The sequence below is a fragment of the Eucalyptus grandis genome, chromosome 6, assembly GCF_016545825.1.
Source record: "Eucalyptus grandis isolate ANBG69807.140 chromosome 6, ASM1654582v1, whole genome shotgun sequence".
Lineage (NCBI taxonomy): Eukaryota > Viridiplantae > Streptophyta > Magnoliopsida > Myrtales > Myrtaceae > Eucalyptus > Eucalyptus grandis.
This window is the reverse complement of record NC_052617.1, coordinates 24742304-24767062: the sequence shown is the minus strand read 5'-3', so window position 1 is coordinate 24767062 and position 24759 is coordinate 24742304. Positions and strand designations below refer to the sequence as shown.

The 24759-nt window shown below is 37.5% G+C and overlaps 1 pseudogene; it reads right to left on the bottom strand.

Moving 5' to 3' along the window:
• Positions 1-22236: 22236 nt before the first annotated feature.
• On the bottom strand, positions 22237-24051 carry LOC120294397 (annotated as a pseudogene).
• Positions 24052-24759: the final 708 nt, after the last annotated feature.

The window sequence follows — 24759 nt, the reverse complement described above, 5'->3', positions numbered from 1 at the left end:
AATGAGTTGCAAGTCCAAAAAGGGCTTGAGCCCATATAATAAGTTATATGAGGAAATAGGGTTTCTCACTATTTATATAAAGAGGTAGCCGCAGAAAAGGAAACAATAAGAGAAAAAGATAAAGCAAAAATTTGGGGTTTGGGGCAATATTCGATTTACATCAAGCTGGTGTCGGAGGTCGATTCGTGGTCCGATTGAGCTGAAATTTTGTCAGCATGTTTGTGATGCAATTTTATCGAATCTGAATGGTTTGATTTTTGTTTGAAGCTCTATACATCAGGTTTTTCATGGATTGATCAAAATCTGCGTTTTTGGTCAGATTTATCCTTAATCTCTTGTGAAGTTCATGTGTATTTCCAAGAATTATATTCTTGAGGTGTTTGCTGCTATGTACCTCTAGTATTTGCTAGAGAAGAACAATTTTGTTGATAGTGAAGAATTTCGGGTGGACTCGTCCCGCAGTTTTTTATCTCCTCACATCGATGAGGTCTTTCCATGTAAAAAATCATCTTGGGTTCGCGTGCTTAGTATTTATTTTACTCTACTATATCGATTCCTATTAGGTTTACACAAGAGGGGATGTTATTTTATTCCGCTGCGTTGATTAGATTCTTTTCGAATTATTATTATTCTCCCATCAAAAGTGTGAATCTAGCTACCTCGTAATTTCTATGATGAGTATTTGGATAGCAGTAGGTTCAGGCGCAGGGCCAGGATCTTGGCTAAAGGAAAGCATTAATCTCTTATGTGTGGCATCTTGTAATTACACGGCATTGAATCATATTTTAACTGAATATTGTGTTGAAGGAAAAAAATCCTCCAAATGATACTAGATGATCTGACATGTGGTTTTCCCTTTTCGTCTTCTGCTTTGGCTTAGTCTTCATCTTCTGTCCTTAATCTTTCAAGTTTCCCGCTTAAGTGGCGGAACAGAAAGACAGATAAAACACAAATTCGTTTTACTATCTTGTCAGTCGTCTATAATCATTTGAAGGAATCTGTCATGATTTTTCCATGTGAAAACTGTGCAACGATCTTAATGTCTTACCTAAAAAATTCGGTTGACATTCTTGGTGAAACTCTAAGTGAATAGAAGACAAAAGATCCACATACAGACACAGATTTTAGTGCTTCGGTCATGACAGATCATCTTGTTATGGTGGGAAGGATGCTTGAAAAATTGGCTTGTGAAATGCAGAAGTTGATTCAGATGAGTTGATTTAAACTTGAAGCGACGTCAACTGAGGTTGTAGCTGGCTAAGTCCCTTTATACGTCATTCAAAGAATTTCTTGCTTATACCGAAATGAGAAAGAGGCTTCGCATTGTTTTCAGCAACTTGTCCAAATAAAGAGAACAAATATAAGCAATGCCCACAATGTGAGTATCATGATCAGCTTTATATTTAAGCCTTCTATTCTGTCAATTTCTTTACCCTAATAATATGTTGCACGTGGAAACGTACTTCGTGCCTCTTCATGCATACCTATTGACACTCTTCTGAGGGAATAGAATCCTGAATATGCCCATATCTTTATTTCTTGTTTTGGTCCTCATTTTGTGGTTTCAGTCAACATTTTGGTTTAGTCTTTCCGTTACAACGTATTACTTTCTCTGTGGTTTTAGTCCCTGTCCTTCCTTTCTCTTGAGATTGTCAGCATACAGCAGAAGAATGGATATGTTTCAAAATCCGTTTAATTCATAGAAGTCACTTTAATTCTGTAAACAGTTTATGGTAGGATAAGATGTTCGCACAAATTGAGAGTAGTATAATTTAGAATCCCACTAGGTTTGTCAGCTAAAATGTAGTGAGTTCAGTGTCTGTACAGTCCCATAAAGTCAAGATATTGGGCTTTCCTTTTGATGCGGAAATTGCGGTGAAGAGCCTAGCTCTTGAAGATTCTAATGGAACATGTAGCTGCCTAATATTTTGATAACCTGTTTAAGCTCTACTTTGTCATCAATCATCAATGTTTGCATTGTACATCTATGTTGGCAAGTCTTTCAACTCTAGCTTGTTTGGTTCGATGTGAACGCATTTTTACATAGTTGATGGAACAGGGATGGCACACTCGAAGTAAAATGCATATGACTATGGTGTTCTCCTGGTTGAGATGATATCAGGGTTGTGTCACGGTCCAGAGGTTCAATCGGTCTGTGACACTTGCCTTTTGATGAGCACAGACAGGACCATCTGCAGAATACTCAGGTGAAGTGGGTTAAGAAACGGATCTCCACTACGCTGAACTTGACACGATGATGGATTCCAACTCAAATATATCTACTCCTCCTGACACTGCATTTCACTTAGCCGAGCTCGCTATTCGCTGTCTTCAGCCAGGAAGCGAATTCCAACTGACAATGCGAGAGATTGGATACACCCCAAGGCAAATCATGCAGCTGATGCCAGGACAAGAAATTTCAGAGGTATGGACTGATCATATGCTGCACACGGGTTATGTTGCTCTTTCTCTACTGCCTATATTCTCTTGACGTGACTTGTTTGTTCCTGTAAATGCCAGTGAAATTTTGCATTACAAATTTTACCCCTAGTTCTGCCAACACATTTGAATGTTCAATTTAACTATTGTCACTCCATGCAACTCAAAACATGGTGAATGTCTACACTCTTGGGGCTTAGATTTTGTCTGCTTCTCGAGCTTTTATTCTGGTATCTTGTACATACATTTCTTTTGACGTGTAAATCATTCTTTTTGAGTGTTCATTTTGGCTATTGTCACTCCATGCAACTCAAAACATGGTGAATGCACACTCGAGGCTTAGATTTTGTATGCTTCTCGAGCTTTTTTCCTGGTGTCTTGTATTTACATTTCTTTTTCGTGTGCAAATCGCTCTTTTTAAACGTTTCATTTGACTGTTGTCACTCCATGGAACTCAGAACCTGGTGAACGTCTGCACACTTAGGCCTTGGATTTTGTCTGCTTCTCGAGCTTTGCTCCTGTCCACGCATTTCTTTGTGACGTGTAACTCTCTCTTTTAAGTTTCTTCAACTTCTTTAGGCAGTCATTATCTAAGGAGATGTGATCCATTCCCATCTCCTGCTTTATGGGCAAGACAATTCACCAAATAAATGGCTCTATGTCCATTCTCATTCTGGAAATTAGACTTGCTGCAGAAGGTGAAAAAATGTGGGGCTATAACATCCTCTGCTTCTATCTTCCTATGTAACTTCCTTAAAGTAACCGTGGCTGAAGATCGATGTCCAACTATAGTTAGTGATGGTAAAATATAATACACGAAAATGATAGGTTGTTACAAATAAATCAATGTGAAAAATACCAAAGAAATAAATGATGAATAATAAGGACACAAGAGATTTACGTGATTAGATCCGAATGTCGGTACCTATATCCACGGGGACAACCATTAGTAAATAATTTACTATAATCGGAGAACAGAGTTTACAGTTATTCACACCCTCTTTCCACACTTAGATTTAGGTCTAAACCCAAAGTGTTATGAATAAACAACTCATTCGGACATAAATTTACAGCACAAAATGTGGCATCCCAAAATTTCATAATAACCCCTGGATATACCATGAACCATGAATAGGTGATGGGAGTGTTATTGATTTATATTATGGCCTTTAGACCAAAGAATTTTAATAGATTAATGCCGAGTATTTTAATGGAGAATTATTTGGGTAGAAATACATCTTATGTTAATGGATGATCAAGGTTGGTGCTATAGGACGATTTGATAAAGAAGACTTTGTTCTTGACTACGCACTTTATAGATTTGATTTTACGGATTAATGTCACAAAGTCTTTTGGCCATTTTATTATGCAATTAGGTATTTATTTAAATGAGGATTAAGATGTATTATTAAAAATAAACTTGGGCCATTTAAGTTTGGACCTTAAGCTCAAGTGTGTTGGGCCTAAAGTGGGCCAAGAGGCCCGGCCCATGGAGCCCATGGAGCCCATGGGGGTAGCAACGCATGAAGGAGGTGAAGCATGGTGGACACTTGTCTTTGAATTGCCTCCACTTGCTCATTATTTGAAGCCACTTGTCCATGCATCTTCCACTTGTCCCTTACATGCAAAAATAGAGATTAATTGTTAATCAAAGAACAAAAAGGGGAGGGGGGGAGAGAGAGAGAGAGAGAGAGAGAGAGAGAGAGAGAGAGTTGTCGAGAGAGTGAGAGAGGGAAACCGAGAGAGGAGGAGGAGGCCGTGCGAAGAAGAAGGAAGAGAGTTCGTCCGCCGTTCGTCGATGCTTTGCCTCTGTTTGCTGCTGTTTTGTGCTTGAATCTAAGGCAAGTGAAGTCCTAAAACCTACTCTTTGCCTTGCTGTGTGTATGTGTAGCAGATGGTAAGTCTTGGTTGTGGTAGATGGGATGAGATTTTGGAGCTTTGAAGAGAGATTCGTTGGTCATGCATGCTGATTTCGGAAAGACCAGTCCGACCGTCCGCGAGTTTGTGTGTTGCATGTGACTTTTTTGTTGGAATATTGTTTCGACCTCTTCATGAAAGTTGTAGAGAACATCTTGAAGTATAACATACTAAAATTTGAGACAAAATGGACAAGTATAGAGGGGTGAAATCCTTTTTCTATGAAAACATTAGATCTGGAAACTGTTTTGTTGACCTCTTGGTGATTTCGTGTGTTGCATGTGACTTTTTAGTTGGAATTCCACTTCGACCTCTGCATGAAAGTGGTAGCAAACATCTTGAAGAATAACATACTGAAATTTGAGATAAAGCGATCAAGTATTTCTTGGTGAAACGATTTTCCTTTGGAGAGACTAGATCTGAAATTCATCGTGATGACCTTCAGTGGTTTCATGGTCTGTAAAGTAAATTTCTTGTTGAAATTTCAATTTGATCTCTGAACTAAAGTTGTAGTATAATTCTTGAGGTATAACATGTAAAAAATTTAGAGGAAATGAACGAAAATAGGTCGGTGAAACCGTTGTCTTTTAAAGAAACTGGATCTGGGAAAAACGTTGCTTCGACCTAGTATGATTTCGAGATTTTTTTTATAAAATCATAAAGTTAAAATTGGATCGTGTGTCCTCAATGAAAGTTGTAGGTAATATTCTGAGGAACAACATACTGAAATTTCAGAGTAAATAGACCAGTAATGACCAAGGAAACGATTTTCCTTCAACACGGGTAGATCTGGAAAACGAGACCGAGAATAGGAAAAGTAAATCGATTTTATCTTTTAATCCAGAATGAATTGGACTATGATTTCTTCATGAAACTTGTACCTCTAGGTCTTAAATACAGCATGTCCGAATTTCAGAATTTTCTGAGTTTATTTAAGGGTTCAATTGAAATTGTTTTCAAAACTGTGCATGGGTCATGTTAAAAACCCTTTTCAGTGATATATACGAATCTGTACGTATTCTGTGAAGCCTTGTTTGATATGGTGTCCTTCACGAAATATGTTTTCTCAGATCTTATATACATTGTGGTAAATTTTCAGAATTTATTTCCATCGTTTACTAATTTTCTAGAATTTTTCATGAATAGCACACATTCTGTTTAAGCTGGAAATTGTTTTATTTACTGTTTATTGGATTTATTATGTAAATCATGATATCCTGGATTATTAGTCATGCAATGACATGATGACATTCATACATTTCTTATGACATCAAAGAATTGATGGATTTTCATGAACTCAATTAAGTTTTCAAAACCATTGCATCAAATGATACTTTTCCCAAGGCATATTATATGATTTTAAAAAGGGCTGCTATCAAATCATTGGCATTGTTGCATCAAATGTGAAATTGAAAATGAGATATATGGGAATATGCATTGTGGTGATGAGAAGGCGGTCGGAGGTGTGGGCCGACGATGCCCTGGGAGTGTCGGGATGCCCGGAATGTGGGGGTGCCGGATGCCCGGTGGCCTTAAATGGCTGAATGCCAGAGGTTATTTCTCGGGAGTTTCGAGATGTCTGGTGGTATACAGTACGTAATTCCAGAGGGGGGGAATCTTGGTGGTATGTCGATACGTAATTCCGGAAGCCCTGGAGGTTTGTGCCCAAGGGGATGCCTCATGATGCTAGTTGGGATGCGAGATGCCCGAAATGTGGGGGGCCAGATGCTCGGTTGTAATTTGAATACATGCCCGGAGGTTCCTCGCGATGCTTGGTTGGATGCGAGCGATAAATTGTGGGATGCAAACATTTGTCCCTGGAAAGAAAAACTGATGAGATCCTTGTGAAAAATGAGAATTGAAAATGAATCATGTGCATGGGTGTATGCATATGGCATGATGCATAATCTGTTTATGAAAGTAAATTAATGCTATTTGATATTGAAAATGCGATTATAAAGGCATGAATGGATCTCATGGTAATGTATGCTTGATAGCATGGATGATATGAATCATGGTGGTATATGTACGAGGGCATGGTGAGATATGCATGATTACATGGTGGTATATGCACATGTGGCATGGATATACATGTATGCTTGATGATTAGTGCAAGGCGGTATATGCACATATGGCATGGTGATATATGCATGAATGCTTGATGATGAGTGTATGGTGGTATATGCACATATGGTATGATGACGTATGCATGGCTGTAAGGTAAGTTATGCTTGAATGCATGAATGATACGTGCTTTGTTATGATGCCTTGAGTGTTCTGTGTGACGCAATGAGTAGTTTGGTGGATCTTTACTGCTTAGTAGTTGTACTCACCCCTTTTGGAGATTAATATTTCAGACTAGATAAAATATCTCTGCTGCCACTACCACTGGTAGATGGATCAAGTGGTTGGATATGACCGCGAGAAGGAGGATAGCAAAGGAAGGAACTTTTAGACGCCGACACTGATCGATGGACTTTAAGTATACGACTGTTGGAGGAGATGTCGATCATCTTTTGAAGTATAGACAAGTATAGAAAACTATGACATTTTGATGTACCGATGAATGATGTCCATCTGGTTTAAGTAAATAAAAGTGTACGGCTTTTACCTATAAATGTTTAGTGTGTGTGCATCGTTTTCTGAATATAGGGAAGGGAGTTGTTGGATATGTTTCTATTATATGAATTGCGTAGGGGACCGATCTAAATGATGTAAACCCCTAGGTTGTATGGACCCGCTGCAATTGAAATGGTATCAGAGTGACATGTTATCAGGTCAAGCGAATGGTAATCGAACTGTGGCGACCTTAACGGTTTGGGGGCCGTCGAGGGATGTCACACAAAATCACTGCACGTAAAGCTCAAAGCAAAATGCTCTGCGTACACCAAAAACAAGAACTTGTGTGCTTGTTATTTTCTTTGCGTATGGCTTTGCGTTCTTCTTTCTTGTGTGGCACTCTACACTCTGAAGGAAAACCCAGGCAGCTTTATATGTGTGTCAAGTCGACAAATTTGACCTAGCCCCACTGTGTTCAACTTCAATAAGGACTCAGCAACATATATATTGCAAAGTTTTCACCTTTCATGCCACTTTTATAAAGAGACCAAGTATAGCTACAGGAGAAATAAAAGCAAAAGAAACCCATGCTTTATTTCTTTCTTAGACAATTGCCATTTTGCTCTCATAAGCAAAATATAATAAAAGATAGTGTGCCCATCTTTTGTCCTTTAATGCTCATTCCTATATACAATTTAGAAAACGTCTTCAAGAGCGAAAAATCTAATCCGTTTTAGAAAATCTTTTTCAACAAATTCATTTTCACAAATTAATATCCAAATTCAAACTTGAGACATTAATTTAATAATTCTCTACATTAGCTCAATGTTTGAAGCCAAGTTATAATGTTCATCATTCATGCTGCTCTCCCAACGTTCCAACGGGCGCTCATTCTCCATAGCCATCAATTGAGCTCAAGCAGAACTTGAACTTCGCCAAAGAAACAAAATTAGCCATCATGTCTATTAGGTTATCTATTGTAATAATCTATTTCACAATAACATTGCATTTTGCTGAGGCATCTTGAATGAAGTGGTATTTGATGTGGATATGCTTTGTTCGCTTGTGATAGACTTGATTATATGCCAAATATGTTATCATAGTGTATATCAATACTTTTTGATCTAGCCCAAAGCCAATAGCAAATTGTATAACCATATTGTCTCTTTCGCTATAAAGGTCAGTGTCATGTACTCCATGTCAATTGAAGATAAGGCAATGTTATCCTATAACGACGCTTGCCAACTCTCTACAACACTTGCTAGCATAAGCACATACCTTGCTAAAGTCTTACAATCATCAAAGTCACTGGTGAGTGATCTAAATCCACAAAATAAGTGGTCTTACTACTATTGCTATCCCTCTGATACACTATACCCATGTTTATTGTCTTCTTTTGAGAATCTACTTCATAGCTTTCCAATGAGCTTCACCAAGACGCTTCATACAACGGTTAACTACGCTTATAACTTGTGAAATATTGGACTTAGTGCATACCATAACATACATAATACTACTCATGGCATTAGAATAAGGAATATGAGACGTATGCTCCTCTTCCTCCTCAATCTGTGAAAATAATTTATCTGAAAGTTCAAAATGCTTCGCTAAAGGTATACTAAAAAATTTCATTGATGCATGTTAAAACATGCCACAATTTTCTGAATATATTTCTTTTGAGATAGACGTAAAACTTCTTTAGCCCTATCACGCAAAATTTCCATATCTAATATACTATTAGTAACACCTAAATCTTTCATCTTAAATTCAGCATTTAACTGCCTCTTCAACACATTAATATCAGACATATTATTAGCTACTATTAGCATATCATCAATATATAGTAATAAATAAATCAAAGAACCATTCTCCAATCTCCTTAAGTAAACACAACTATCCATATGACTTTTTGAGTTATCTTGACTAGCCATGAAAGCATTAAAACGCTTATATCATTACTTATGAGACTATTTCAGTGCATACAAAAATTTCTTTAATAAGCAAATGTGATATTCCTTACCCGGAATAGCAAATCCCTCTAGCTACCTCATGTAAATCCACTTCTCTAACTCACAATGATGAAACACAATTTTCACATCTAGCTACTCTAACTCAAGATCCTTCAAAGCAATTAAGGCAAGTAAAACATGAATAGTTACTCTAACTCAAGAACACCTCGTCATAGTTAATGCCCTTTCATTGTGTATATCCCTCGTCTTATACCTCGCTATTTTGACATCAGGAATGCCCTTGTTTCGTTTAAAGACCCATTTACTTCCAACAATCTTTTAGCTCTTGAGTACTTTAACTGACTCTCATGTCTGATTTCGATAGAATGATTCCATCCTTTCTCTCATAGCTCCTAGCCACTATGATGACTATGAACTAGCCATCACCTCAGAGTAAGACGAAGGATCATTTATCTCCAACTCATTATCTATAGTCAATGCATAAGTAATATATGTATAACCATGATGTACTAGTGATTTAATTTACATTTATTGTCTATCTGTAGTTATAGTGTGCTATGGCTATACTAATTGTCTATTATTACCAAATTTAGGAACTACAGCCTCATCTGCAGTCTCAACTTTCATTACCTTCGACATCTCTAGAGTCTATACTTGAAGCTTCGCCTCACTAATGACACCATGGTTTATCTACTCTGTTGATTATGTCTCAAAACTCCTATGTTGAAACATTGTAGCCTCATTGAAGATTACGTCATTACTGATTAGAAAATCAGGTGATCTGGAATTGGTACACAACAATCGATAACCTTTTACCCATGTGCATAACCTAGAAATATACATCTCTTCGCTCTCGGCTCAAGTTTACCATTACTCGCATGAACATATATAGGATACCCGAATATGCATAATTCGAAGTAATCAACAAGTTTTCTCGACCATACTTCTTCAAGAGTCTTCCACTCAATAACAAATGATGGAGATCAATTAACGAGGTAACATGTCATGTTCACTACTTCAGCCCAAAATCCCTTGCCAAGTCCTACATGTGAGAGCATGCATCGAGCTTACTTAAGTGAAGTTATGTTTTTTCCATTTTGCTACGCCATTTTGCTATGGTGCCGAGGTATTGTACGGTATCCCACAATGCTTTCTTTTTCATAGAACTCGGTAAAATCTATGCCATAGAACTTCATGCCATTATTGATTTTTAGGCATTAGATATGTTACCTGACTACTTCTCAATTTATGTCTTCAATTTCTTGAATCGATTGACCACATCATATTTGTGCTTTAGAAAGTACGCACATACATTTCTCGAATAATCGTCGATAAATGTCAGCATATATCGGGCACCTCATTTTAAAGGAATCGGAGATGGGCTCTAAATGTCTGAATAAATGTATTCAACTAGTCGCTTGGTCGAATGAATAGCTATAGTATACTTAATTTCGTGTCACTTCCTAAAAATGTAGTACTCACATAAGTCTAGCTTCTCTATTTTTTTTTTTTTATACTTCAATAACCATATTTCACTCAGTATTGCCATATCTGCCTCACTCATGTGCCATAAACACATGTACCATAACTAAGTCAAGTCAAAGTCTAACTCATCTGATGGCACTGCAGCAGTTTTAGTCATGGTCTCTCCTAGTAGATGATAGAGAGTATTCACTTTCTTCCCCCTCATCCCTATCATGATATTTCAAGAGATCTTCAATATCTACACTCGAAGTTATCAAGTGTCCCCAAAAAAATAAGATTCTTCTTGGGCTTTGGTACATACCTCACATTTGTCGATATGCATACCACCTCATCTACATCTGAATTCGAATTGTCCCTATCCTTATAGCCTTGCAGATTACGTCATTCCCTAAAAAAACTTTACCACCATCTGTAGTTTGGTAAGTAGTAAATCAATTTTTATGGGATATCATATGGTAAGAACACCTCGAATCTAGCACCCATTTGTCTCCTGACGAATTAATAATCATATATAAAATAGCTTCTATAGCACTAGTGCTCTTCTCGGCAACACTTGTCACACTACTTGTGACATTCTGCTTATCACCTTTATTCATTCTCCTCAGACAAAATCTCCTGATATGCCCATCCTCATGACACTCCAAGCACTTCACGCGTTCCTTTGACTTTATATGGTGTGATTTTGATATGCTTTTACCTTTGTTAACACTGTTGGAGAAAAATTTCTTATTTGTTTGAAGTTGACAAAACGTTTCCATCAGTCTAGTCTGAAGACTTGCAGACTCCATTGTCAAAGTCTGAAGACCTCCAGACTTAATATTTAAAGTCTACTCTCACTGATAGCTTCCGGACCAACGAAGAAAGGATTTATCCGATGAAGAAGACTTATCCAGATGCGAGTATATCTTTAAGGATTTGGTTTGTATGGTTGAAGAAGATCTCATGGCTAGAGATAGCATATCGTGATCAATTATTCTTATTGAAATCAATTCGAATAATTAGATTTGTTGATTGGCGAAGTATACTTGGAATGTTTTACTTGTGAGAACCTAGATCCTGATTGTATGGGCGAGCAGGATTGGTGGGCTATTATCACATTTCTTAAATAACTTGAGATCTCCCTAATTGATTCTGTTCAACGGGTAAATTGGAAGAACTCCTTTGGAAGGTGCCAACGGTTATAATGGCATGGAGGAGTATATAAGGAAGACCCTCAAGTTGTTTGAGTGTAATGGCATAGAGGAGTATATAAGGAAGATGCTCAAGTTGTTCGAGTGTGTGCATGAAAAAAAAATTCCAAAGTCTGAAACTTCTAGTTCTTCGTTGATTCAATCGCTAAGCTTAAGTTGTACTCAAAAGAGAGATTAAATAGTTGTGAGACCTTGAGTAAGTGTAGTAGAGTCTTTACACTGTGGAATCAAGGACGTGAGACTGTAAAATCTCTTTTAGTTCTTAGTGGAATATAGCCAGTGGGCTGTCAATGTGGGAGAGTGGATGTAGGCTTGGTTTAAGCTGAACCACTATAAATCTTGTATTTCAATTCTTTTTCCCTAAACTCTTTACTTTAATTCGTAGTCTTATATAACTGTTTACAATCTTTTACATATTCAGTCTATTATTCTCAAAAGACGAATTAAGCTGTTAAATCTTGCAAAAACTTTTTTAACACCTATTCACCCCCTCTATGTGTTCTTACTAGCCCTATTAATTGGTATCAGAGCATGTGTACTCATTTAATTGAAGTGTTTTTACTTCTGAGTTAAAGATCTATGGCTAGTATGTTGGCTCTAGGTTTGGTTGAAGACCAAAGCAACACCAGACCACCTTACTTCGATGGAAATGAATACATCATATGGAAAAACAAGAAGAAATTATTTCTAATCTCGAAAGATCTTTTGGAATGGGATGTGGTAGAAAAATGAATCATTCCTAAAGCTGTATCAGTTTCAAAAGGAGGAAAAGAAGTTACAGATCCTACAAAGTATAACAGAATATCTTCTTGTGAAACAGCCAAAGAAGTTTGGGATAGGCTACACATTACCTATGAAGGAACTGATCGAGTGAAAGAAACAATGATTAATATCCTACTCGGACAGTATAAAGCCTTCAAGATGAAGCTAGGAGAATCTATCACTGATATGTTTAATCGTTTTGTTGAAATTGTAAACGGTCTAGAGTATTAGGGACAATCAATCTCAAAACCAATGAAGGTCAACGAATTGCTGCGTGACTCTCCAAAGACTAGAATCACGTAAAGACTATAATAAGGGAAACACAAAGGATCATGCTACTTTCTATAGACAAATTGGTTGGCACACTTCAGTCTTATGAAGTGGAGCAAATCAACGAGGAGGAAGATCCTAAAGGTAAGAAGTCAATTGCTTTAAGATCTAATGATGATTTTAAAGATGATATTGACAATGAAGAGTTAGCTCTTATGATAAAGAGGTTCAGGAAACTAAACAAAAAGGGAAAAAGATTCAATTGGAAGAAACAAAGCACTCAAAATTTTCAAAACAAATCAACTGAGGATGATGAAACAAATAAAGATGTGATCTGTTTTGAATACAAGAAAAAGGGACACATCAGACCCAATTGTCCTCTGTTGAAGAAAAAGAAAGGAAAAGCTGAGAAATACAAGAAGGCTCTCAAAGTAGAGACATTGAGTGATACTGAATACGAAGAAAGTGAGGAAGATTATGCCAACATTTTTCTAATGGCAAAATCAGAATCGAGTTAGACTCGAGATAGATATAGACTCAGACTTAGATAGAGAAATCGAGGTAAGCAATCTAAAAATTCCAACTAAAGTCTCGAAATATATTAATGAGCTTTATCTTAGCCTCAAAACCTTTCTTAAGAGGATTTCTGAGCTAAAAAGGGATAATTCTACACTGAAGCAACATGAAAATTCTTGAAAAGAAAAGTTTGAAAATTTAGACAAAATTTTTGTTGTTTTAAAAGAAAATGCAAACTCTCTTTCCAAAGAAAATACATTTTTGAAAAATGAAATTTCAAATATTTCAAAAAGATTTTCAATAGGATTTGAAAAGTTGGAAAAAATTCTTTTAGTACAAAGACCTTATCTCAACAAGTTAGGCTTGGAAATGACTTCAGAAACTATTACTCTAACTGATTTTCAAAAGTGAAGGAGTGAATCAAATAAAGACTTACAAGAACTTTTTACAGAAATCAATTTTAAAAAGCCTTTTAAAACCTGTTGGCGAAGTGCTCTCAAATGTTTAAATTGCAACAACCGAGAACACTTTGAGAAAAAAATATCCTATGATTTGGAGACTTGTTAAGAAGGAATGAGCAAAGACTGCATATTGCACTAACTCCTCTGGACTCAAGAAAATGTGGGTACCAAAGAAAGCTTGAGTTTCTTTTTTAATTGCATGTCACTATCAAGAAAAAAAAAAGGTTAAATGGTATTTGGATAGTAGCTGTTCAAAATATATGATTGGAGAGTCAAGTTGTTTTATAAAACTTGTTCAAATGAATGGTGGAAAAGTCTCTTTTAGTGGAAATAGCAAATGAAGAATTGTTTGGTGTGGAACTGTAAAGATTGGAAATCTCACAATCAACAATGTTTCCTTAGTGGAATGACTAAATTACAATCTACTTAGCATTAGCCAACTGTGCGACATTTGTCACGCCTCGAACCTCAAGCGTGCACACATCCCTCGGCCGTTCCCAGGACTCGTCGCCGACTTTTTTCATTTTATTACACATGCGGAAGCAAATTAACTAATCCCCTAACAACAAGAAACATGGGATAGAAAAGTAGGACAACCAATTTCAAATCAAATACACTTTAACAAACACCTTAAGCTTATACAGAAGGTCTATCTTCTAAAGGACTACTGAGCCACCTATGCTCTTGACCCTTCTGCTTCAAGCTCCGGTTTCTTCACACTAGGGACCTAAAAGTGGTTATTCAATAACCAGTAAAATATGAATCTCAACGAGTTCTTCCCCTAGTCCCCCAATTAGTACACCAATTCAACTCGGGGTATCTCTTCAGAATCATCCCACAAACAAATCAAAGATTAACGATCAACAATCAATAGACGATTCGCATACATCCTTACCTGATATGCCATACCCTGCATGTCATAGCTCCACACAATACGCCCAATGCATATGGCCATTAGATGATGCAGTTCATCAATCACATATGAATTGTGTTACAAGCGATCTCACCTAGCCATTGCCACACAAATGCATTGTCTGGGGTAGAGGCATAGACGCACCACCATCTCTCATCCCAGTGCAGTATTGTCCTCTTTGGGCCTCACACTGACGCGGACGAACCGCCATCCTAATCGGGCCACCCCTTAAGGCTTTGTTCTCAAAGACAACAGAAACATGTGTGAAACGTGTTAACGATTCATGCATGCGTGCTATAAACAATGTGCTCAACTCATGCACAGTCAAAACCAATGATACCATAATTCTCATACGTCTTTGCACATTAATGTACCATATAGTATATATCGATCAACCACACAGATCCCGATTATAAGGTAAAATCGATGTGACACATCCCATACCACACCACACAAGTTTACCCTATAATAAGGCCCAACCATCTCAACACTCATCCATTCCAATTAATTTTGACCCACTAGCCACAGCCGACTCAACAATCAGCGGTCTTCTGGAGTAGTCGGGCATTGTCTCACACCATCGAGCACAACAACATCTACATCTAGATGGCATTTCATATAGGAGCATCGGCTTAGTCTCCACTGAGACCGGCGTCTGTTGACTTGGGGCATTTCTGAAGGAGCATCGTCCGACCCCAAAGGCTCATGATGGCATCTCACATCATTCATGCATTCATTCAATTTCAGCCCAAGACACCATGCATTGCATTCAAATGCCACAATTAAAATAGTGATCCCGGCCTATTTTCTTCATATTAGAAATTCATGGTAAAATAATTGTGTGTGGGGACACAGTCAAATCGAACCAGAAAAGTTATATCATCTCTTTTAAAATCCCATAGTTTGATATATTACTTAAAAATACTTTCGATGTCAAAAACCTAATACTCGATATTTTCTAATTAAATATCAACATTTTCTAATCACTACACAATCGCACAAAACATCACCCAATTCATGCGGATGCTCATACATTTACACATCCATTCACTTTATAAAATCAACACATGAAATTAGGCCACTTTTCATTCGTGGGTGAACAGTACATGTGAATAGTGTTTTGTGAATAGTAACTTGTAAACAGTGCATCATGAACAGTGAAATTCCAGAATTAAACAACTAATAAATTAACTTTACAAGTCATTAAAAACATTAATTAAAGTAAGCAAAGCATCAAGAACCATCACCAAACTAAAATCAATCATAATTGGCAGAAATCGGGCCTTCGCACGTCTCCAAGTTTAAATCCAGAAACTTAACCAATCGAGCTTGGAAAATTACTAAATTTGAATATGTTGTAAATAACACATAAACGAACATTTTTCATGCAGATATCTAAACCCAGATTGTGATGACCCCAACCTAGGGCAGTATGGAGGGATGGACTGAGATCGCCTTAGCAGTACGCGGGTGAGGCTAAGAACATGTCCCCTGTCCCACATCGCTTAGGGGGGAATCCTAGGCTAGTTTATAAAGGCTTAGGTCCCTTTCATCTGTATAACGTGTTTTACGTATACTTCCGCTGCACTGAAAACAAAGCCGTGAGAGAGGACGGGCCAGTGGGCTATGCCTCCAAAGTGGACAATATTATGGCTTGAGAGAGGGAAGGCCCGAGGGATGACCCTCTACCTTTGCATAACGTGTTTTAAAGCCGTGAGGACTCAGTGTCCAAATCGGACAATATTACAACATGGGGCCCGAGTCCTTACACAAATCCTTCTAGATTGGGCCTAGTAAATCGCTCAATCCAGCACCAAAGCTAGGTTCGTTCCCAGAAAGTCAGTTTTTCGAAATCAGTTTGGTTCGAGATCCTAAACATGTCTATTTGATCTAAAATTTGAGTATATTAAACTAGAAGAGATGAAAAACAACTTTTGCTAAGAAATTTTTTTGAAATTCGGACCCCAAGAGCTAATAAAAACCCTTGAAATCCGAAAAGGTCATCAGTTCCAGCGAAAACTGCAGTTCTATTTGAAAATGACGGAGTTGATATCTCATTCTTTTGAATCCCCAAAAATCTTGAGAAAATATATATTGTAGCTGAAGATGTCTAAAACATTTATGCAGAAGATCTCAACCTCAAATTCATAACCAATTTTAGTCTACAAAAAATGACAAACAACAAACGTCCAGGAACAAGTCTTGAAGAACAGCCACTTTTTTCAACCAAATCATCCTCAAACGTGTTAATCTCACGAATTAGACTAACATTAATCTATTTTAATGCTAATCTAACTATTCTAACTTATAACTAATCCATACTTAAGTTAGTCTAAACCATCCTTAAATACAAATCAATCTCCTAAGCAAGTTTAGACACTAATTAAAGGATTATGAGCTAAACTCACCCAACGACAATTCCAACGACATGAGCGCAACGGCGGTGGCGAGGGCTACTCACGGTTATGTCCAAAATGTCATGGAGGCGCTCTGGAAAAATGGGTCTTGGCGGTGATTTTTGATTTGGCACGAATGGCAGGCGGATGGATCGTGGATGGGTGGTGCAGCTTTTTGGCAGTAGATGGTGGCGTGTGGATAGTGATAGCCCATGGCCATGGTACAAGATGGTGGCTGGTTTGGAACAAAAACAGCAACATACGAGGCAACTTTGGAAGCAAAACAAAAAAGAAACTAAAGAGAAAAAGAGATGAAGAGGGACGTGGGAGTGGGGATTGTCGTGAGGAGGAAGGGGGAAAGGGGAGAGAGAAAAGAAACAATAAAATAATGGAAGTGAAGTTATGGGGAAATTGCAGCAAAAGGGTTGGCGTAGGTGAGGGGGTGGAAAAGTGAGAGAGAGAGAGAGAGAGAGAGAGAGAGAGAGGGAGAAAAGAAAAGGGAGGAAGAAGACTTTTGGCTAAAGGAGGAGGGAGCATAAAAGAGAGGAGTAAGAGGAGAGAGAAAATAATAATATTGTTATCATTTTTCTTTTTCTTCCAATCTCCGATTTTCATCCGATAATCTATTTTTCCGAAATTTCGGAATGTTATAACACCGGATTCAAAATCAATTTCCAAGAAGGAGTATGTTCGGGAACTAATAAAGATCTTTCTCAATCTTTTACTAAACGAAAACATGAGAACATTTATCCTCTGGATATAAAACTAGAAAAATCTCAATATCTAATTTCAATTCAAGATGAAGCAAATCTTTGGCATCGAAAGCTTGGCTATGTCAATATGAAGCAAATTGCCAAGATCTCTTCCAAGAACCTTGTTCGTGGGTAGCCCAACCTGAAGTTTCAAAAATCTGACTTATGCACACCATGTGTATTGAAAAAACAGGTTAGAAGTTCTTTTAAACCAATAAATCAGGTTTCTACTAATCGTGTTTTTCAGCTTTTGCATATAGATCTCTTTGGACCAATCAAAATTAAAAGCTTTGGTGGAAAGATATATTACCTAGTAATTGTGGATGATTATTATCGATTTAGTTGGGTTCACTTTTTGGCAAGTAAGTTTGAAATATTTTCTCACTTTTCAAAGTTTACCAAGAAAGTTTAGAATGAGAAAGGATATGTTATTTTAGGCATATGGATAGATCATAGAGGTGAGTTTGAAAATCAGGACTTTGTAAAATTCTGTGATGAATTAGGTTTTCAGCATGTTTTCTCCTCTCCATACACTTCAGAACAAAATGAAGTTATAGAAAGAAAGAATAAATCTCTGCAAGAAATGGCAAGAAGTCTTTTAATAGAAAGTAATATTTTTCCTCGTTTTTGGGCTGAAGCAGTTTTTACAGCATGTTATATTATTAACATAATATTTTTAAGGCTTATTTTGGAGAAAACTCCTTACGAGTTATTTAAAGGAAAAAAATAATTGTTTCTTAATTTCATGTGTTTAGTTGTAAATGTTTTGTTTTGAAAAATGCAACTAATCGAACTAATAAGTTTGAAAAAAAAAAAAAATCAGACAAAGGAATTTTCCTTGACTACTCAACCTCAAGCAAAGCTTACAAAGTATTTAACAAGAAGACTTAGTCCGTGGAATAATCTATGAATGTCAAATTTCAAGACTCTTTGCAAAATCAACTGATTCAGACTCAACCTGAAGAATATGAACCTGCTCCAGACTTTACAAATTCTACCTCCCTTAAAGCAGCTCAGATCTCTAAAAATCAACAATGGACAAAAATTGAAAAATCAACTGAAACAGAAGATTAGCAAACTGTCAGACCGACCAATAACTGAAAGCACATGTCTAGTCATCCCAAATAACTCATCATTGGTGATATTGATGAAGGGATTTGCACCAAATCCAAAAAGCAAGAAGAGTCTAACGTCGTGGTACTTATTTTTGAAATAGAACCCAAAAGCATAGAAAAAACTTTAGCTGATGAAAGCTGGATTGAAGCAATGCAAGAAGAACTCAAATAGTTCAGCATTAACAATGTCTGAGAATTAACTCCTAAATCAAAAGGTAAATCCATTATTGAAGCTAAATGGGTTTTCAGAAATAAGATGGACGAAAAAGGAAAAGTGGTCAGAACAAAGTAATACTCGTGGCCAAAGGATATACGCAAGAATAAGGGATAGACTATGATGAAACCTACGCATCAATAGTCAGGTTAGAAAAAATTAGATTATTACTTGCTTTTGCTTGTTATAAAAATTTCAGGTTATTCCAAATGGACGTCAAGAGTGCATTTCTAAATGGATTTATCCAAGAAGAAGTTTATGTGGAACAAACTCTCGGATTTGAAGATTTAAAGAGACTAGACTCAGTATTCAGACTGAAAAATGCTCTATATGGATTAAAGCAAGCATCTCAAGCATAGTATGACAGGTTAAGTAAGTTTCTAATTCAAAATAGTTTTGTCAAAGGAAAAGTGGATACTACCTTGTTTATTAAAAGAAAAGGTAAAAAGTTTCTACTTGTTCAAATCTATGTTGATGATATTATATTTGGATCAACTAACGAAAATATGTGCAAGAAGTTTTCTAAGTTTATGCAAGATAAATTTGAGATGAGTATGATGGGTGAACTATCTTTCTTTCTCGGATTACAAGTGAAACAATTGAAAGAAAGAATTTTCATTCACCAAGAAAAATATGCAAAATAACTTGTTAAAAAATTTGGATTGGAGAATTACAAAAATACTGAGATACCATAAAGATTCGACATCACTTTATTAGAGATTATGTCCACACCTAATAACTCAAATCCAAAATGTTTATAAATAAATACTTCACTTGAACGTAAACTCATAACATACAATCATTGCACATTCAAGTCAAAAAATTTAACATGGGCCCCACACTGCAACTTTAACAAGGATTCGACAACATATATGTTGTGGAGTGCTCACCTTTCACGCCACTTTTATAAAGAGACCAAGTTTGGCTATGGGAGAAATAAAAGAAAAAGAAATGCTTTGTTTCTTTCTTAGACAATTACCCTTTTGCCCTCATAAGCAAAATATAATAAAAGATAGTGTGCCCATCTCTTGTCCTTTAGTGCTCCTTCCTTTGTGCAATTCAAGAAACTTATTCAAGAATGAAAAATTTAATCTGTTTTGGAAAATCTTTCTCAACAAATTCGATTTAACAAATCAATATCCGAATTTAAAATCGAGAAATTAATTTAACAAGTGAGAGATCTATGAATCTGTTTTGCCCTTTTACTTTGGAGCTACTTCTTAGCTATGAAGCACCGACACTCTCTAAGAGCTTTTCTGTCGTGTCGGACACTTCGACATGTGTCTGATACTCTCGGATACTCTTCAACACTCGGTCAACACATGTCGGAAAATCCGACACCTAGTCAACTTTCTCAACATTTTTCAACACTCGAGTCGGAAATCTAACATATGAGTTTCTGATATATGATTTTAATATCCAGGTCAATTTAAAAACTTAATAAATGGGAGGTCAAAATATATATGTGAAAAAATAAAACACAATAATAAAAATAATAATTGGACAAAGAAGAAAAACATAAGATTCTCTTCTCTTCTACTTGCCGTGGTATACAATTCACCCCTTAAAGTTTTTTTTTCTCCTCTTCTAATATATCTAAGATGCGAGTCTATAATATGGATTGTTTGTTTTTTTTCTCCAAGTTTTATGAATTATTGAAATAGAGTTGAATTTGTCAAATTGAAACAATAAATGATATTAATTAATGACGGATTAATGTTTTTAGTGTATATTCATTCTAAGCTTTTTAATTAATTATTTATTTATGAATTTGATGTAAATAATCATAAAAATGATAATTTATTATGTATATATATAAATATATATTTAATATATAACGTGTCCCAACATGTCAGAATTTTCTGTGTTTTTTAGAAACGATATGTCGGCGTATCGCGTCGTGTTGTGTTGCATGTCGCGTGTTAGTATCAGTACTACTTAACTTCTTAGAGCTTCAAATTCATCTATTATTATAAGGTTTAATGCACTCCTACATCCAACTTTATTAGCAATTAATTTGATTTTTGTTCTGTTGGTGGCTTAGTGTTTGAGCTTTTATCTCTTTGGTTCTCTGGCTCAGACGACAAACTGCCGGCTTTGGCACTCAGTGTCAGCGATTGTGGTCGAACTTCTTTGCGCTATTCCGGGTTGGTGGATTTTCATTAGGTTCAAGGAAGCAATTTTAGACATCTAGTTATATCGAAAGCTCAAATTCGACTGCTTTCGGTTAACGTAGTTCAACTTAGCTTCTATCAGACAGTCTCTAATAATTACTCTTGAGGTCAACAGTTGCACTGACTAGCCTCTATCTTGCTGACGTTTTTTTACGTTGTTTTTCCTGGAGAGGCGACATTGCTTCTTCGTTCCGAATTAGCTTGATCATCTATAATCAGTTTCACGCCTCATCTGACACGAAGTTGAATCCTCAGAAAAATGGAGCTATATATAGCAGTATAGGGATCTATTGACGTGAAAAAGATCTTTTGAACTTGCAGCCTTCAACTCGGTACTCCATCCTGTTGAATATTCAGGGATTTCCGCATGTTTTCGGAGATCTTTTTCAGAGACTATTGAATCTTAACCAAGAAGGATTTTTATTCCAGAATTCCCAGTCAGCTAGACTGTTCAACTTTCTCTCCCCTTCAGTGAGACTCCAAATAATAAAAGATCGGTCTCGTGTAGGATGGATTACTCTCGGTGTTGCCTCTCAGAGAATTTTTCAGAAGAATTGTGTTCTTGATGCTGCAATACCAATCCAAGCTCGAGGTGGGAAAAAGCTATTAGAAGTGGCTGCCGTACTAGCCCAGGGTCAGAGTGATCTTGTGCAACTGCTAAGTATCGAGAACTGATTTTTGCCAGTTTCAAGTGCTTGGAAGGAGTTGAGGAACAAAAGGAGGAAACGGCGATTTGTCGTTAGCTAATTCATGTTTTCTGTGTGCTACAACGCAGAAGGCCCGATCACGTTTGGAAAGCATGAACGTGGATCGCTTGAAAGAAGTCAGATTTGTTCATGATGCTAACATAGGCTACTAGTTAAAATGAAAATCGATGCCAAAAATCAAAAGAAAATGGTCTGATGAATTGTTTATTCTATGATTTGGGAGTTCTTGAACAATTACAAATGTATTTGATAAGCAATATTATTACTTCCTTACAGCAAAAAGTGGAAAAATAACAGCTATTCACCTAGACTAGATTTCCAGAAGAAAGAAAAAGGAAGACAAAAGAAGAATGAGCTGGAATAGAGAATAGCCATTGCAGCCCCGACTAAAACCGATTAACAGTTTGCAACCCCTGAGGGGTAAATCGCGTCATAACCCACAGAGGTGTAAGGCACATTGTAACCCACCGAGGGGTTAGGCATGCCGGTCGCAAGTAACCAAGTGCCGCCAGGGATCAAGTTCCCAATGGTGAACTTCGAAGCCTCCGTCGTGCTTGTGATTACATGGTAACCTGCCCATGTCACCCTATTTGTGGTCGATGACCCAGGGCCTGTGTTCATATACTCTCCATAGTACAGAGTGTCCAGGGCAAAGTCACCGTCCCACTCCAACCACCCGGCCGAGTCAATCAGGCCATCAAGGTAGGTCATCATGAAAACAGTTCTTGAATATTTTTGCCATGGCCTCCCAAGGTATGTCTTCACGGAGCTTTGAACCAATATCAACTCTGAATCGGCAATGACTTTGCAGTTGAGGATGGAGATGCCAGTGTTCTGGTTTGGGTCAGTTCGGCCTTGTGCAGTGATGGTATTGACTTTGTTAGGGGGGTTTCTAACATAGATGTTACAATTATGGAAAATGACGGCGGCATTTCCAAAGATGAAGTCAGTGGTGCCATAGATATCACATTCTTTGTAGAACTGTCGTTTAGAATGAACGAAAAGAGTGTCCTGATAACCCTCAAAGCCACATCGATTGAAAACTGAGAGGTCAGAGCTAGAACGCAGAGCAACCGCTTGGTGATTGGCCGAGCCGGCAGTGTTACGAAAAGTGATGTCTTGAGCAATGAATCCATCTCCATCAACAGCTGAAACTCAAGATGAGAAATTATTAGCACGGGTATGTCTACTAGTTCATGTAATCTAAACCGGAAAGTATATGGATCTCTAAATGCTTTATTTACTATCTCAGCAAACTAAACGTTGATTATCCTCCCCCTTTTTTCTCTTTTTCCTTTCCAGTATTTATACTGTATAAAATGCATAATATAAATAAATTACATGATAAACTCACCAACAGTTGCTGAATTGAAGGTAGTAAATCCTCCAGCATTACTTTTGCTTCCAGTAATTATGGTCTTTCCAACACCATCACCCACAAACGCGATGTTCTCCAATTTTGATCCCACTTCAACATTCTCTTCATAGGTACCGGCCTTGATATAGATTATGAACCTTGTTGTATCAGACCGCATTAACGCCGCAGTTACAGCTTCGTTAATTGTCTTGTAGTTCCCTGAACCGTCTTGAGCCACCATAATATTTGCTGTAGATAGCATGGGCGAAGACTGTAAGAGCTTCCGGTCGCCGGGCCTCACCCAAGTAGGGAACTCATTAGTGTAGTTTGGGGTAGTGTAGGGCACATAGTTTGCAGACAAGGTGTTGCTTATCAACTTGGAAACATTATTTGACATCAAGGGCAACACATTGTCTGAGATGCCAAGCTCGACAAACCCAGTTCCACAGGTCTGCAAGTTGGTCAGTGCGGCGCTAAGCCAGGTTTGCATGTCGTCTTGAGTACACCGGCGGTTGATGGTCCGGTTCAAGTGGTGGACTGTGTGCTCATAAAGCTTGAGGCAGTCAGCCCATGCGGCCTTCTCGCGTTCATCGTGGCACCCAGAGCCTAGCGAGTACGTGTGGGTTCGGGCTAGCTGCGCGCTCGAGGGCGACTTGCATCGAGGCCCTGAGGAAATGGGACCTTCGCTTGAGAGGGGTTTGCTTAGGGTTGCGGGTCAAGAAGTGCTCACAGGGTTGCGGGTAAGGCATTTTGCTACACCATGATTTCACAACGCTAGAAGAATAGCTAGAGATGGTTTGAGATAGCAAAAGAAGCAAAAAGAGAAGGATGATCGCCTTCTGAAGAAAACCCATTTTGATGGATTTTGCGTATTGCCAAGTGGAATTAAGTGAAAGAGAAGTTGAGATCGGTGATGTTGAACTGGGGTGGTTCGGTTGCCTTTGATTGATCCCTTTATGTAATAAGTGATAATAGCGACAAGAGGGAAGCAGCTACACCACCTTCCATGGAACTTGCTTTTGAATATCATAGAATGACCGATGGATTACAAAAAACCGTCTTGTCGAACACGTTGTTCACGTAACGGGTGCAAAAGTTACTTTTGTGAATCTGTCGAATTAAATTGTCCAGCCATGTGCAATGAACTGCCCCTTTGGAATTTCCAGAGATTCAGATCCGATGGCTCATAGCTCGTGCCTAAAAACCTTTAGCCATAGTCGTAACTAACATTGTTTGGGATTCACATTAATTTTCTCCGAGACGACCATAAGCAAAAAGGCGTAAGAACGTCTATCGGGCACCCGCTCCTATGTTGTCCTTTTGCTAGAAAATTTCAATGATTGCGTGATTCAATGTTATTAATTTCCATGCACATGCACATGCATGTGGACTTGTGGGTCCATTCAGTTCGAGAGATTAGACAATGCATTTAAAAAAAAAAAAAGATTTTCACTCTGAAGACTTTTGCGTAAAGATCAATACTTCTTGGTAGCTCGGACTTTGACTCCAACGACTCGGGGAGCTTCACGGGCAGCTTCCTGGACTCCAAGAACACTCCACAT